General features: G+C 43.1%; 1 long non-coding RNA gene across 2 annotated transcripts; it reads left to right on the top strand.

Moving 5' to 3' along the window:
• The first annotated feature begins 4,605 nt into the window (after window positions 1-4,605).
• On the top strand, window positions 4,606-6,903 carry LOC124005001. 2 transcript variants are annotated; one of them, XR_006833548.1, is made up of 3 exons: window positions 4,606-6,432; window positions 6,551-6,775; window positions 6,866-6,903. It is a non-coding gene; the product is annotated as an uncharacterized LOC124005001 (long non-coding RNA). The 2 variants fall into 2 exon arrangements; XR_006833547.1 differs by having other exon boundaries at window positions 4,607-6,477.
• The last annotated feature ends 6,088 nt before the right edge of the window (window positions 6,904-12,991 follow it).

Here is a 12,991-nt window from a genome sequence, read left to right as displayed (position 1 = left end):
ACACATTTTGAAGTGGCCTTTTATTGTCCACAACACAAGGTGCACCTGTGTAATGATCATTCTGTTTAATCAGCTTCTTGATATGCCACCCGTCAGCTGGATGGATTACCTTGTCAAACTGACAGGGATGTAAACACATTTGTGCACAACATTTGTGCGAAATGAACTTTTTGTGCTTATGGAAAATATCTTAGGATTTTGCATTTTGCGTTTCTATTTTTGTTCAGTGAATTTACAATGGTGGGTACAGCTATTCATCTCACCAGAGGAGAGCACAGAGAGGCCATCCAAGTCAGTGCTGAGAGGCTTGAGTCAATTACTCCTAATCAGTCTCTATCAATAGCAGCAATTGCTCTAACACAGATGATTCATCAGCACTGACAATTGTCCCATTCTGAGCATAAATAGTACTAACCACGTTGAATCCTTTTGACCCGTAGTAGTCTCAGTTCTGACAGAGGGCTGTGCTATCATTGACAGGCCAAAGTGACTGCTCCGCTGCTGCCTTAACACACACACACACACACACACACACACACACACACACACACACACACACACACACACACACACACACACACACACACACACACACACACACACACACACACACACACACACACACACACACACACACACACACACACACACACACACACACACACACACACACACACACACACACACACACACACACACAGGGACTGGGAGCTGCTAATGTGACGACGTTGTGAACACGAGAGCTGGGCGCTAGCTGCCTCTGACAGGGCTCTGCTCGTGGTGCGGCAGCAGGCCGGGCCGTCGGTGTGGGTGAACAGCACAGCCCAGCTGCTGGCCTCCCAGTCTTCCAGTAATCCCTGTGAAATCTCACATTCTCCCTGACAATTCACACTGTCTGTCGGCCTGACGGCCCATTTCATGCCTGCCATCCAGCCCCTCTGATCCACACCATAACAAGACACCCAAGCACTGCCGAGCCGAGTCCTACATCTGCCCTTCCCTGTCTCCCTGCTTAGGGGGCTATCAAACATGGCACAGTACAGTACAGTGGCACGTCTCTATCAACTGATGAGCACTTATGGGTTTGGGGTTGAAGGCACTTATTGTTTTGTTGTTAAATGTTTTAGAATGTTAATTCCAAAGAGCATGCTGGCTTATTATTTGTCTATGTTGTCGGACCTTATGTCCGATTGGAGTTTGTTGACCACTATAGTGCCAATGCCAACCTCAGTAGGTGAATGTGAAGACTAAAGCCATGAATGCACTGTGATAGACTTAGTGAATCTTAAAACCTTAGCTTGGAGACTGAGACAATAATCCCTACTATTGTGGGATTGTATTAATGTACAACATTAATTGAAGGGTTTTATTCTGTAACATAATGAGCATATCAAGGTGTTGTTTTTCTGTCACATATTTTCTTTCTTGATTTTGAACCAAAGCAAAGTGAAACTGGTGCTTACCTCAGGACTGAACCCAGCATGGGGACGCGACGCTTTAGCTACACAGCAACCAAACAACACACACGTACACACTTGCGTACATGCAGACAGAGACACACAGACATTTACATACATTTTCATTTTTTATTTTGAGGGGACAATAGTCCTGTGTTAAACCTGTGGTTATTTCATTGTTATGAGATGTTTTACTTGTCTTACAATGTTGTTGATAACATGTGATATTAACATTTTCCTCTTATTTTAATATGCTGTGTACATGTTCCTTTTTACTGTCCTAATAGAGGGTTTGTAGGGGTTTGACCAATGACATTATCTTCATAAGGAAAAGTCAAGCTGGTGATTTTGTCTTACCTTTGGAAACAAAAGTGTTAACTTTAATTCAACAGAATATACAAATGTAAATGTTGATAGGGCTTGTAAGGTAAGACGTAAGGCAATACCTCTGGTTCCAAAGAAACGTGTATATATACTGTCTATGTGAATTAGGTCTTTTATTTTTCACCCGAAGCCGCAATGTTTAGTGACGTGTTTGGTTGCACACCAGGAGTGATGTATTTCTCAGTATTTCCCTAAACAGATAAACAGTGGCTGGGCTCTGAGTGGATGAAAGCTATAGCCTCAAGATGTTTGACCCATTTCTCTGGAGGAGGCTTTGTGAGCTGACGATGAATAAGGCTGTGTGTATTTATACACAAACACACTTTAAGCCAGCTTGTTTTGGACTGCAGGACATGCTGCGGTTCCCAGCAACCTACGTGAAACACACAAATCCACACTTGGCTCCAAAGTTAATTTAGAAAAATAGTCTACATGGAAACTGTATGGGCACAGCTGTTTTGTTATAACATAAGAAACTAGTTTAAATGACATGTGACTTGACAGGGGCAGTGGGCAATATCAATCTTCGATTTATCATGGCAGTATGAGGTTGGACCACAGACATGTGAAGGCCCATAGACGAGAGGGAACAGCCCATTTGAAGTTGATGTCAATGGTGGGAATATAAATCTCTCCTGCTCGTTCTGTCTCTCATTCATTAGTTCACTCTCACTGAACGTTTATCTCCCGTTTCCTTTTCTCGCACCGTTAAAACAAGAAAGAAATAGTTTCCACTGAAACTCCAAATCTGTACAGGAAGTGAGAGGCAGATAATGTCCAGCGTTACTGTTCTGAAATTACATTTGGGGGGCAGAGTGTGTGTGTGTGTGTGTGTGTTTGTGTGTGTGTGCGTGAGTTTAAAGGGGGAAGTGTTGGTTTGTCTGTTTGTGTCCACATGCTATTTGAGTATATGAATGGCTGTTAATGTATGCTCTGGGAATAGTTCTGGTGTGAAGGAGAGCAGAGGAGTGAAGGAGCAGGAAGTGAACTGTTGGCTGGGCCTTAGCGTTGAGCAGGATGTGCAGTGTGTATCTGCTCGCAGACCGATAGAGACACAGATGGAGATTGGGAGGGAGTAGGTAGGGAGAGGAGCATGGAGAGCTCAGCAGGGTGGACATAAGCCCATTGTTTAAATATGAAAGACTGATCTTAGTTCTAAACCTCGCCATTCAGAAAACATTAAGAGCCTCCCTATCTTTTTCCCTTCTTCCTTCCTTTTATTTATTTTTAATTTTTTTAAGAGTAAACCCCTGTCCACTCTTATATTGTAAAATGCATAGTGTGCTCTACTTTCAGAAAACTCTTAACAAATGAAATGTCTAATGAAGCTATTTTTATTTAAATATTACATCCTTTCTGGGTATTAATTAAGTACCTTACTTTGATTGTTTCAATCTAAATTATCCCAAAAAATAGCTTCTTAGCAAAGACCAATTTCTCAAGCAAGTCTGTCTGGGAGTGATCTGAGTGGGGAGGGGAAAATGGAAAACTAGCTGTTATTGGCAGAGAGGTTTGGAATTCTCTTTCTTATTGGTCTATTAACAACAACAGAAAAAGTTTGAGCATGGCCTTATTTCTATTGCAGCTTTTTGGATCACTGTCATTCAGATTCCATTCACCCAGTTCAATGTAATGTGATAGGTTTAGGCTACTACATGATAATCAAATGTTCCCTACATCCATCAGGAGGTTGCTACAACCCAGCCTATGAATGAAAGTTTACAATGTAGGTGCACACAGGTCGAGAGAAACATTTGAGGTGACACTTGCATGTATCTAGCTGATCTAGGATGTAATCATTAGTCCAACAGTTGCAAACGAGAGTTTCTATTGGACAAATTCATGTATGTTTATCCTCGTTTCGTTTTTTTCAACAGAATCGGCAGAATGAATACACCCCTGATCACGCGTAAACACAGTTCACTTTGATAGCAGCCATATTGTATTCCTTCTGTCATCTATGCACTCTCCTCCTCTCACTTTCTCCCTTCACTTGTGGACTTCAATGCACAACACATCAGCTGTCTGTGACCAGGCGAAGAAACCTTTCCAAACCATATCAGAACCGCTACCCACGGTCCACACTGTTGTCACCACATTAGCTAAAGTAACGTCCTAGTCAACATAGCTAATAGAACTAATTTGTTAGTAAACCTGCTACAATCAAACAGTACGTTTACAATGTACAGTCAGTAAGCAGTTTAGCACTTACACCGATGGGCCCCGGTGGCAATAAATTAGTCAAACCAAAAGCTTACCTTGAATGGGAAGAGTTCCAGTGTTGTGTTGGATAGTCATAGCCAGCTAGCCAACATAGCATCCCTCTGTTTGAGCAGGTTATTTGAATAGGCTAAACTAGCTAGCTGCATTTGCTAGCTAAGTAAGTGAGCCTGAAAAACATTACAAACTCTCTATCTCACCACATTTTATGCACTGCCGTGTTAGCTAGCTGTAGCTTATACTTTCAGTACTAGATTAATTATCTGATGCTTTAATTGGGTGGACAACATGTCTGTTCATGCTGCAAGAGCTCTGATAGGTTGGAGGACATCCTCTGGAAGGTGTCATAATTACTGTAAGTCTATGGAAGGGGGGAGCACCATGAGCCTCCTAGGTTTTGTATTGAAGTCAATGTACCCAGAGGAGGACAGAAGCTAGCTGTCCTCTGGCTACACCATGGTGCTACCCTACAGAGTGCTGTTGAGGCTACTGTAGACCTTCATTGCAAAAAAAGTGTTTGAATCAATTATTTGGTGACGTGAATATATTTTGTATAGTTTTATCTAAAAAGAATAACTTTTGAAATGTTTTACCATTTTTATTTTTATGAAATTCACTGAGGAGGATGGTCTTCCCCTTCGTTCCCACTGGTTCCCACAGTGGACCGGGTTGAATTATAAGGGAAGGAGAGACTTGACACTTTCATTGGCCTTTATTACAAGCAGCTGCTTTCCTCCATTTATTCCCCCAAACTGCACTTTTCTGGAAAATTCATTGAATTATAATTTTATTACCCTCGTGACCCCCTAAAACCCTCCTCAATCGCCTTTCCTCTCGCATGTTGCTTCCTCCTTGTCCTCCTTTTCCCCTCTCCCCGATCCAACCACTGATCTCCCACTTTTTCTTCCTTCGTTACCTCAAAGCACTGCTCTCACCTCCGTCTGTCTCCCGCTCTCTTCTTGACACTCAGCACAAACCACTAGCCCACGCCGCCAGCCCTCCTCCTCTACTCCTCCTTCCCTACACCTCCTCTCTCCCACGATCAAGTCGCTTCCAGTTGTTTTTCCTGCTGAAGAAGACAGTTGTCCAAATGTTTATGCGAACAACTACTTTATTTTCCTTAACACCCTGATCAAGTTCCAAAATGAACTGCAACATTTGACGACGTTATTATGTGCTTGCTTTTCAAGTCCAGAAGTATTTTTCAAAGGAATATAAGAGATGGAGAGCATCATTATTGAGGAAACGCAGGATAAGACGAGAAATGTTCAGAGGGAAATATGCTAAGAAAGATGCCAGTAAAGTAAACATGAGTGGATGAAATTGCACAATTGAGCCGGACCACAGCTCCACCAGCCAAGTCATCTGCTGAGATGGAGAGGGGGAGAAAGAATGAGAGAGTTGAAGTACCAGTCATAGCTTAAGTAAACAACCATAGAAAAAACTGAGTGTCGGTGAACTGCTGCATCGTCAGGTTTTCATGTTGGCGTCTCAGTCTGGGTGCCCTCAGCATTGGTGTCTTCTTACCAGGCCTTCAAATCATCACCCAGTCTCCACATGACAGAGACAGACAGTCTTTGTTGAAGCAGAGGAGGGAGTTGTGGCTGGTGGCTGCCCCATGTCTTCTTCAGTGTGTTTCGCTTGGAGCGTTCTGTCTCCACCAGGCAGTGAAATAGTCAGACCGCAGACCTGATCAACAGACAAGACAGACTACGAAGACACCGTTTAATCTAGAATATCATATTGCCGTTTCTCAAGGCTTGACTCTATTAATATGATTCATTTACGGTACTTCTCCTAAAGTGAATTGACTGAAACAACAAACAACTTAACAGGAAAACACAACTATTTTGGTTGAAAATAGCAGTTCAGCTTCGGATCTAATCTGGGGTCTAATAGTCATGTATGAGTACACAGATACACACAGACACAAACAAAATGCAGACACACGAACAAACACACAGCTGGATGGCAGACTGCCCTGACACTGTTTGTGACTGGCTGTTCCAGATTAGATCAGATTTAATTAGGCTTCCCTGCTCCATTTGGAGTGTCAGTTCTTGTAGAAAAAGTCATTACTAAAGCAAAGGCAATGTTACTGACGGCCTGAACTGAACACACACTGAGCCTCCTGCCAGAATGTCACAAAGCCGAGGGTCCACACACTCCTAAACACACTGCCCATTTACATTAAACTCACACACACAACCAATTTGATCCCATATAGAAATGGTGGATTTGGTCCATCATCTGATAAAGATTACTGGGGTGATTGAGGTGGAAGTAGAATTTGAATTTGTGGTTGCAGAGTAGGAAAGTTCAGCAGGTATATAGACTGAATAGGGATAGACAGAGTAGGAAAGTTCAGCAGGTATGTAGACTGAATAGGGATAGACAGAGTAGGAAAGTTCAGCAGGTATGTAGACTGAATAGGGATAGACAGCAGGTATGTAGACTGAATAGGGATAGACAGAAGGAAAGTTCAGCAGGTATGTAGACTGAATAGGGATAGACAGAGTAGGAAAGTTCAGCAGGTATGTAGACTGAATAGGGATAGACAGAGTAGGAAAGTTCAGCAGGTATGTAGACTGAATAGGGATAGACAGAGTAGGAAAGTTCAGCAGGTATGTAGACTGAATAGGGATAGACAGAGTAGGAAAGTTCAGCAGGTATGTAGACTGAATAGGGATAGACAGAGTAGGAAAGTTCAGCAGGTATGAATAGGGATAGACTCAGCAGGAATAGACAGAGTAGGAAAGTTCAGCAGGATAGACAGGGATAGACAGAGTAGGAAAGTTCAGCAGGTATGTAGACTGAATAGGGATAGACAGAGTAGGAAAGTTCAGCAGGAAACTGAATAGGGATAGACAGAGTAGGAAAGTTCAGCAGGTATGTAGACTGAATAGGGATAGACAGAGTAGGAAAGTTCAGCAGGTATGTAGACTGAATAGGGATAGACAGAGAAAGGGGAAGACAGAAGCACTGAACTTACAGTAAAACAACCAATTGACATCAGATATGATTCTGTCTCCAGGGAGATAATGGAACTTTATTTACCAAACAAGCACACCTGTATTTTTTTATTTTATTAATTTCAAATAAAAACATTTTTTCAAGCGCTTTCTTGAAAATATAAACCAAGGTTTTGAATAGAAAGAAATACACAAAAAAACTAACAGTATTTTTCTACTTTACATGGTCAATATTGTTCTTATTTTGCTTTAGTGAAATGAATGTATTTATTGCATGTCTAAATGTTTCATAGGTCATTGTTTTGTGTACATTACAATTGTGTCTTAATAAATCATGTTTGATAAGGCTTTTATTTGTTTTAAGCCATTGTGAGAATTGTATGTTTTTTGTTTGTTTCTATACTCAAAATCAACTTGGCAATAAAAATGAATTGCATAATGGTTTCACAAAGCGGCTGTCTTCTCATTTTATTTTTCTAGTCACTTTTAAGGAATGAATCCATTCAAATCAATAAGATTGTCTTTCAGCACCAGGGCTCAATTCAATCCGTAGCGCAGAATATCTGCATTCTAGCACAGTTCACATTTAAAGGTCATTTCTGATTGAGCCGACATATGCAGCATTTACCGTGAATGCGTCTCCGCCACCACGGGAGCATTGCCTTTAATTGTCAATCTTGCTATAAAGCTGATTTTCAGCCCTACGTATTGAATAGAGCCCCTAGTGTTGTGTTGAAGAGCTTCACCGCATTGTGCCAAACAGTGGCAGCTCACACAATGCAGTCTGTGGTGGTCCTTCTGTAGCTCAGTTGGTAGAGCATGGCGCTTGTAACGCCAAGGTAGTGGGTTCGATCCCCGGGACCACCCATACGTAGAATGTATGTACACATGACTGTAAGTCGCTTTGGATAAAAGTGTCTGCTAAATGGCATTTATTATTATTATTCGGCTTCCATCAAATACCTGAGAGATGATAGCTATTTTACCTTCCGAGAGACTAATCAAAAAGTGCAGCTTTTATCACTTGTGCTGGAAATATTTCATTGAGGTGTCACTGAATGTCAATGGTGATTACCTTGTCTTTTTTTGCATTCGGAAATAAAGACCAATGGAACAGAGACACGAACCTCATGTGAAAGTAAGAATTTCACCGGAATCTCATGCATCACAGTAGGTCCATATGCAACACTGAACAGGTCAATTACCCTGTCAGCAAGAGCTAGAGCAGCCAGACGCACACATGCACGTTTCCTGATAGGCTATTCACAGCACATGTGAAATCATTGTATAATTCCCATACATATCGGATAAGGATCTATAGCCAGCACCTTGCTTTGACTTGCTTCTTGACATGGAAGAAAAAGAGAGAGAATGCATTATGACACAGAACATTGACACGATCAGTGCCACAAAATAAAATCTATCTTCAAATACATAAATTCACTATATACTGTAAATGCAAACTTCTCTTTGGTAATGAGCCAGCTCTGTTCTGTGATTTTATTGAGAAGCTCATATACCAACATGATATACAGTGTTCCCATAGTGAGTTCCCCAGAGTGCCCCAGATAGCTGTATTCCTGTCCTGAGCCTTGGCGGGCAGGGGTAGCGGGGCCAAGGCAGAGATGCCTATGCCAGGGCAGATTCTGATGGAGGTGGTCTGAAAAAGGCAGGGCTTCACTGGCAGTGTGCCATACCTCACTCTGCCCCCCTGCAACGCGTCAAATCAAATGGCAAAGGTCTGAGGTGTCTGGTATCGGGCAATGGTGCCCTGACCCAGAATGATAATGTCAGGGGGCACAGACGGTGGGTGCTATAGCTATGCAACAACCCCATACCCCACCACCATCCCCCCAGCCTGTCACACAAGCACTCTTATGGACATTCCTTGCAAGGCACAGACTCATGGGCATATACTTAATCACTGACATACACACAGTATTCAATCTACATCATTTAAACTCATTTTGGTTACATTGAGAACATGTTCATGCTTTTAGGGCATTGCCAAGGTGTGCCCTGCTGGCCGTACAGGGGAGCTGGCTAATGGCAGATAGAGGCCGCTGAAGCAAAGTTCATAGCCCAAATCAGAATCACTTTTATTTGCCAAGTACATGTACAGTTGGAACTCAAGATAGTCAGAAGTTTACATACACCTTAGCCAAATACATTTAAACTCAGTTTTTCACAATTCCTGACATTTAATCCTAGTAAAAATTCCCTGTCTTGGGTCAGTTAGGATCATCACTTTATTTTAAGAATGTAAAATGTCAGAGTAATAGTAGAGAGAATGATTTATTTCAGATTGTATTTCTTTCATTGCATTCCCAGTGGGTCAGAAGTTTGCATACACTCAATTAGTTGGTAGCATTGCCTTTCAATTGTTTAACTTGGGTCAAACTCTTCGGGTAGCCTTCCACAACCTTCCCACAATAAGTTGGGTGAATTTTGGCCCATTCCTCCTGACAAAACTGGTGTAACTGAGTCAGGTTTGTAGGCCTCCTTGCTCGCACACACTTTTTCAGTTCTGCCCGCAACTTTTCTATAGGATTGAGGTCAGGGCGTTGTGATGGCCACTCCAATACCTTGACTTTGTTGTCCTTAAGCTGTTTTGCCACAACTTTGGAAGTATGTTTGGGATCATGGTCCATTTGGAAGACCCATTTGCGACCAATCTTTAACTTCCTAACTGATGTCTTGAGATGTTGCTTCAATATATCCACATAATTTCCTCCCTCATGATGCCGTCTATTTTGTGAAGTGCACCAGTCCCTCCTGCAGCAAAGCACCCCCACAACATGATGCTGCCACCCCCGTGCATCACGGTTGGGACGGTGTTCTTCTGCTTGCAAGCAAAACGATGATCATTATGGCCAAACAGTTCTGTTTTTGTTTCATCAGACCAGAGGACATTTCTTCAAAAAGGTATGATCTTTGTCCCCATGTGCAGTTGCAAACCGTGGTCTGGCTTTTTTTATGGCAGTTTTTGAGCAGTGGCTTCTTCCTTGCTGAGCGGTCTTTCAGGTTATGTCAATATAGGACTCATTTTACTGTGGATAATGATACCCTCTACCTGTTTCCTCCAGGATCTTCACAAGGTCCTTTGCTGTTATTCTGGGATTGATTGCACTTTTCGCACCAAGGTACGTTCATCTCTAGGAGCCAGAACGCGTCTGGCGTCTCCTTCCTGAGCGGTGTGACGGCTGCGTGGTCCCATGGTGTTTATACATGCGTACTATTGTTTGTACAGATGAACGCGGTACCTTCAGGCGTTAGGAAATTGCTCCCAAGGATGAACCAGACTTGTGGAGGTCTACAATTTTTTCTGAGGTCTTGGCTGATTTCTTTTGATTTTCCTATGACGTCAAGCAAAGAGACACTGAGTTTGAAGGTAGGCCTTGAAATACATCCACAGGTACACCTCCAATTGACTCAAATGATGTCAATTAGCCTATCAGAAGCATCTAAAGCCCTGACATCATTTTCAGGAATTTTCCAAGCTGTTGAAAGGCACAGTCAACTTAGTGTATGTAAACTTCCGACCCACTGAAATTGTGATACAGTGAATTATAAGTGAAATAATCTGTCTGAAAAACAATTGTTGGAAATATTACTTGTTCATGCTCAAAGTAGATGTCCTAACCGACTTGCCAAAACTATAGTTTGTTAACAAGAAATTTGTGGAGTCGTTGAAAAAAAGGTTTTAATGACTCCAACCTAACTGTATGTAAACTTCCCACTTCAACTGTATATGTACCAAGAATTTGACCAGGTGGAACTAAATAGGCCAAATATCAGCGAAAGGTAACTCTCCATTTCAGATGGTCATACCAACAAGGCCCCTAGGTACTGAGTGTACCACCATTCTGCATAGACATCCCAGTAGTCTTCTAGGAAAACAACATCTAGGGATGGGAGTGGCCGTGTGTGTGTGTGGACAGTATGCAGGCCTGGCTGTGTGTGGCGTCTGGAATGCAGTGTTGAACCCTGGAGAAGTAGGGGAGGAAGGTGGGGGACCGAGGTGAGGGGAGGAAGGTGGGGGACCGAGGTGAGGGGTGGAAGGCGGGGGACTGAGGCAGGGGTGGAAAAAGTACTAAATTGTCATACTCGAGTAAAAGTAAAGATACCTTAATAGAAAATTACTCAAGTAAAAGTGAAAGTCACCAAGTAAAATACTACTTGAGTAAAATTCTAAAAGTACTTAGTTTGAAATGTACTTAAGAATCAAGAGTAAATTAAACTGCTAAAATGTACTTAAGTATCAAAAGTAAAAGTATAAACCATTTCAAATTCTGTATATTAAGTAAACCAGACAATACAATTTTCTTGTTTTTTAAAAATGACGGATAGCCAGGGGCACACTCCAACACTCAGACATAATTTACAAACGAAGCATTTGTGTTTAGTGAGTCCGCCAGATCAGAGGCAGTAGGGATGGCGAGGGATGTTCTCTTGATAAGTGTGTGAATTGGACCATTTTACTTATTGAGTACTTTAGGATGCCAGGGAAAATTTATGGAGTAAAAAGTACATTATTTTCTTCAGGAATGTAGCGAAGTAAAAGTAGGCAAAAATGTAAATAGTAAAGTACAGATACCCCCACAATGACTTAAGTAGTACTTTAAACAATTTTTACTTAAGTACTTTACACCACTGGACAGTTGAGAGGGGAGGAAGGCGGGGGACCGAGGTGAGGCGAGGATGCGGGCAACTGTCACGCTCTGACCATCGTTCGTATGTGTTTTCCTTGTTTTAGTGTTGGTCAGGACGTGAGCTGGGTGAGCATTCTATGTTGTGTGTCTGGTTTGTCTATTTCTAAGTTTGGCCTGATATGGTTCTCAATCAGAGGCAGGTGTTAGTCATTGTCTCTGATTGGGAACCATATTTAGGTAGCCTGTTTTGTGTTGGGTTTTGTGGGTGATTGTTCCTGTCTCTGTGTTTGCACCAGATAGGGCTGTTTAGGTTTTCGCACGTTTATTGTTTTTGTTAGTTTATTCATGTATAGTGTCTTTATAAATGAAACATGAATAACCACCACGCTGCATTTTGGCCCGCCTCTCTTTCACCAGAAGAAAACCGTTACAGAATCACCCACCACAACAGGACCAAGAGGCGTGGTGATGAGCAGCAGCAAAAGCAACAGCAGGAGAGGCAACAGAGGCAGCAGCAGCAGCAGGAACAGCAGTAGCAGTGGGAGAGGCTGCACTACTTGGAGAAATGGACTTGGGAGGAGATTCTAGACGGGAAAGGACCCTGGGCAGAGCCAGGGGAATATTTCCGCCCCAAAGCCGAGCTGGAGGCAGCAAAAGCAGAGAGGCGGCATTATGAGGAGCTAGCACGGCAGAGCGGATGGAAGCCTGAGAGTCAGCCCCAAAAAATTATTGGGGGGCGGCACAGGGAGAGTGTAGCAGAGTCAGGAGTCAGACCTGAGCCAACTCCCCCTGTTTATCGTAAGGAGCCAAGGAGGAAACCAGAACCAGAGCCAGTGTTGGAGGTGAGCGAAGCAGAGACGGTGAAGGAGTTAATGGGGAGATTGGAGGAGAGAGATATGAGGGAGTTGCTGTGTTGGTGCATGAGACACGGAATTCGCCCGACGGAGCGTGTTGAGGATTTGATGACACCTGGGTCAGCTCTCCATACTCGTCCTGAGGTGCGTGCTAGTTGTCTGGTGAAGACTGTGCCAGCCTCACGCACCAGGCCTCCTGTGCATCTCCCTAGCCTTGCACGTCCTGTGCCATCTCAGCACTACAGTGCTCTTAGCAGTGCTAACCGTGGCGAGCGTGGTGCTGGTCAGGCACTGTGTTATGCGGTGGTTCGCACTGTGTCCCCTGTATGCGTGCTTAGCCCGGTGCGCTACATCCCAGCTTCCCACATCTGCCGGGCTAGGGTGAAGATCCAGCCAGGGCGGTTAGTGCCAGCCCTGCTCTCAAGATCTCCAGTACGCCTTCACGGTCCGGT

This window comes from Oncorhynchus gorbuscha, linkage group LG19, assembly GCF_021184085.1.
Source record: "Oncorhynchus gorbuscha isolate QuinsamMale2020 ecotype Even-year linkage group LG19, OgorEven_v1.0, whole genome shotgun sequence".
Classification (NCBI taxonomy): domain Eukaryota; kingdom Metazoa; phylum Chordata; class Actinopteri; order Salmoniformes; family Salmonidae; genus Oncorhynchus; species Oncorhynchus gorbuscha.
This window is presented reverse-complemented; position numbering and strand designations above follow the sequence as displayed.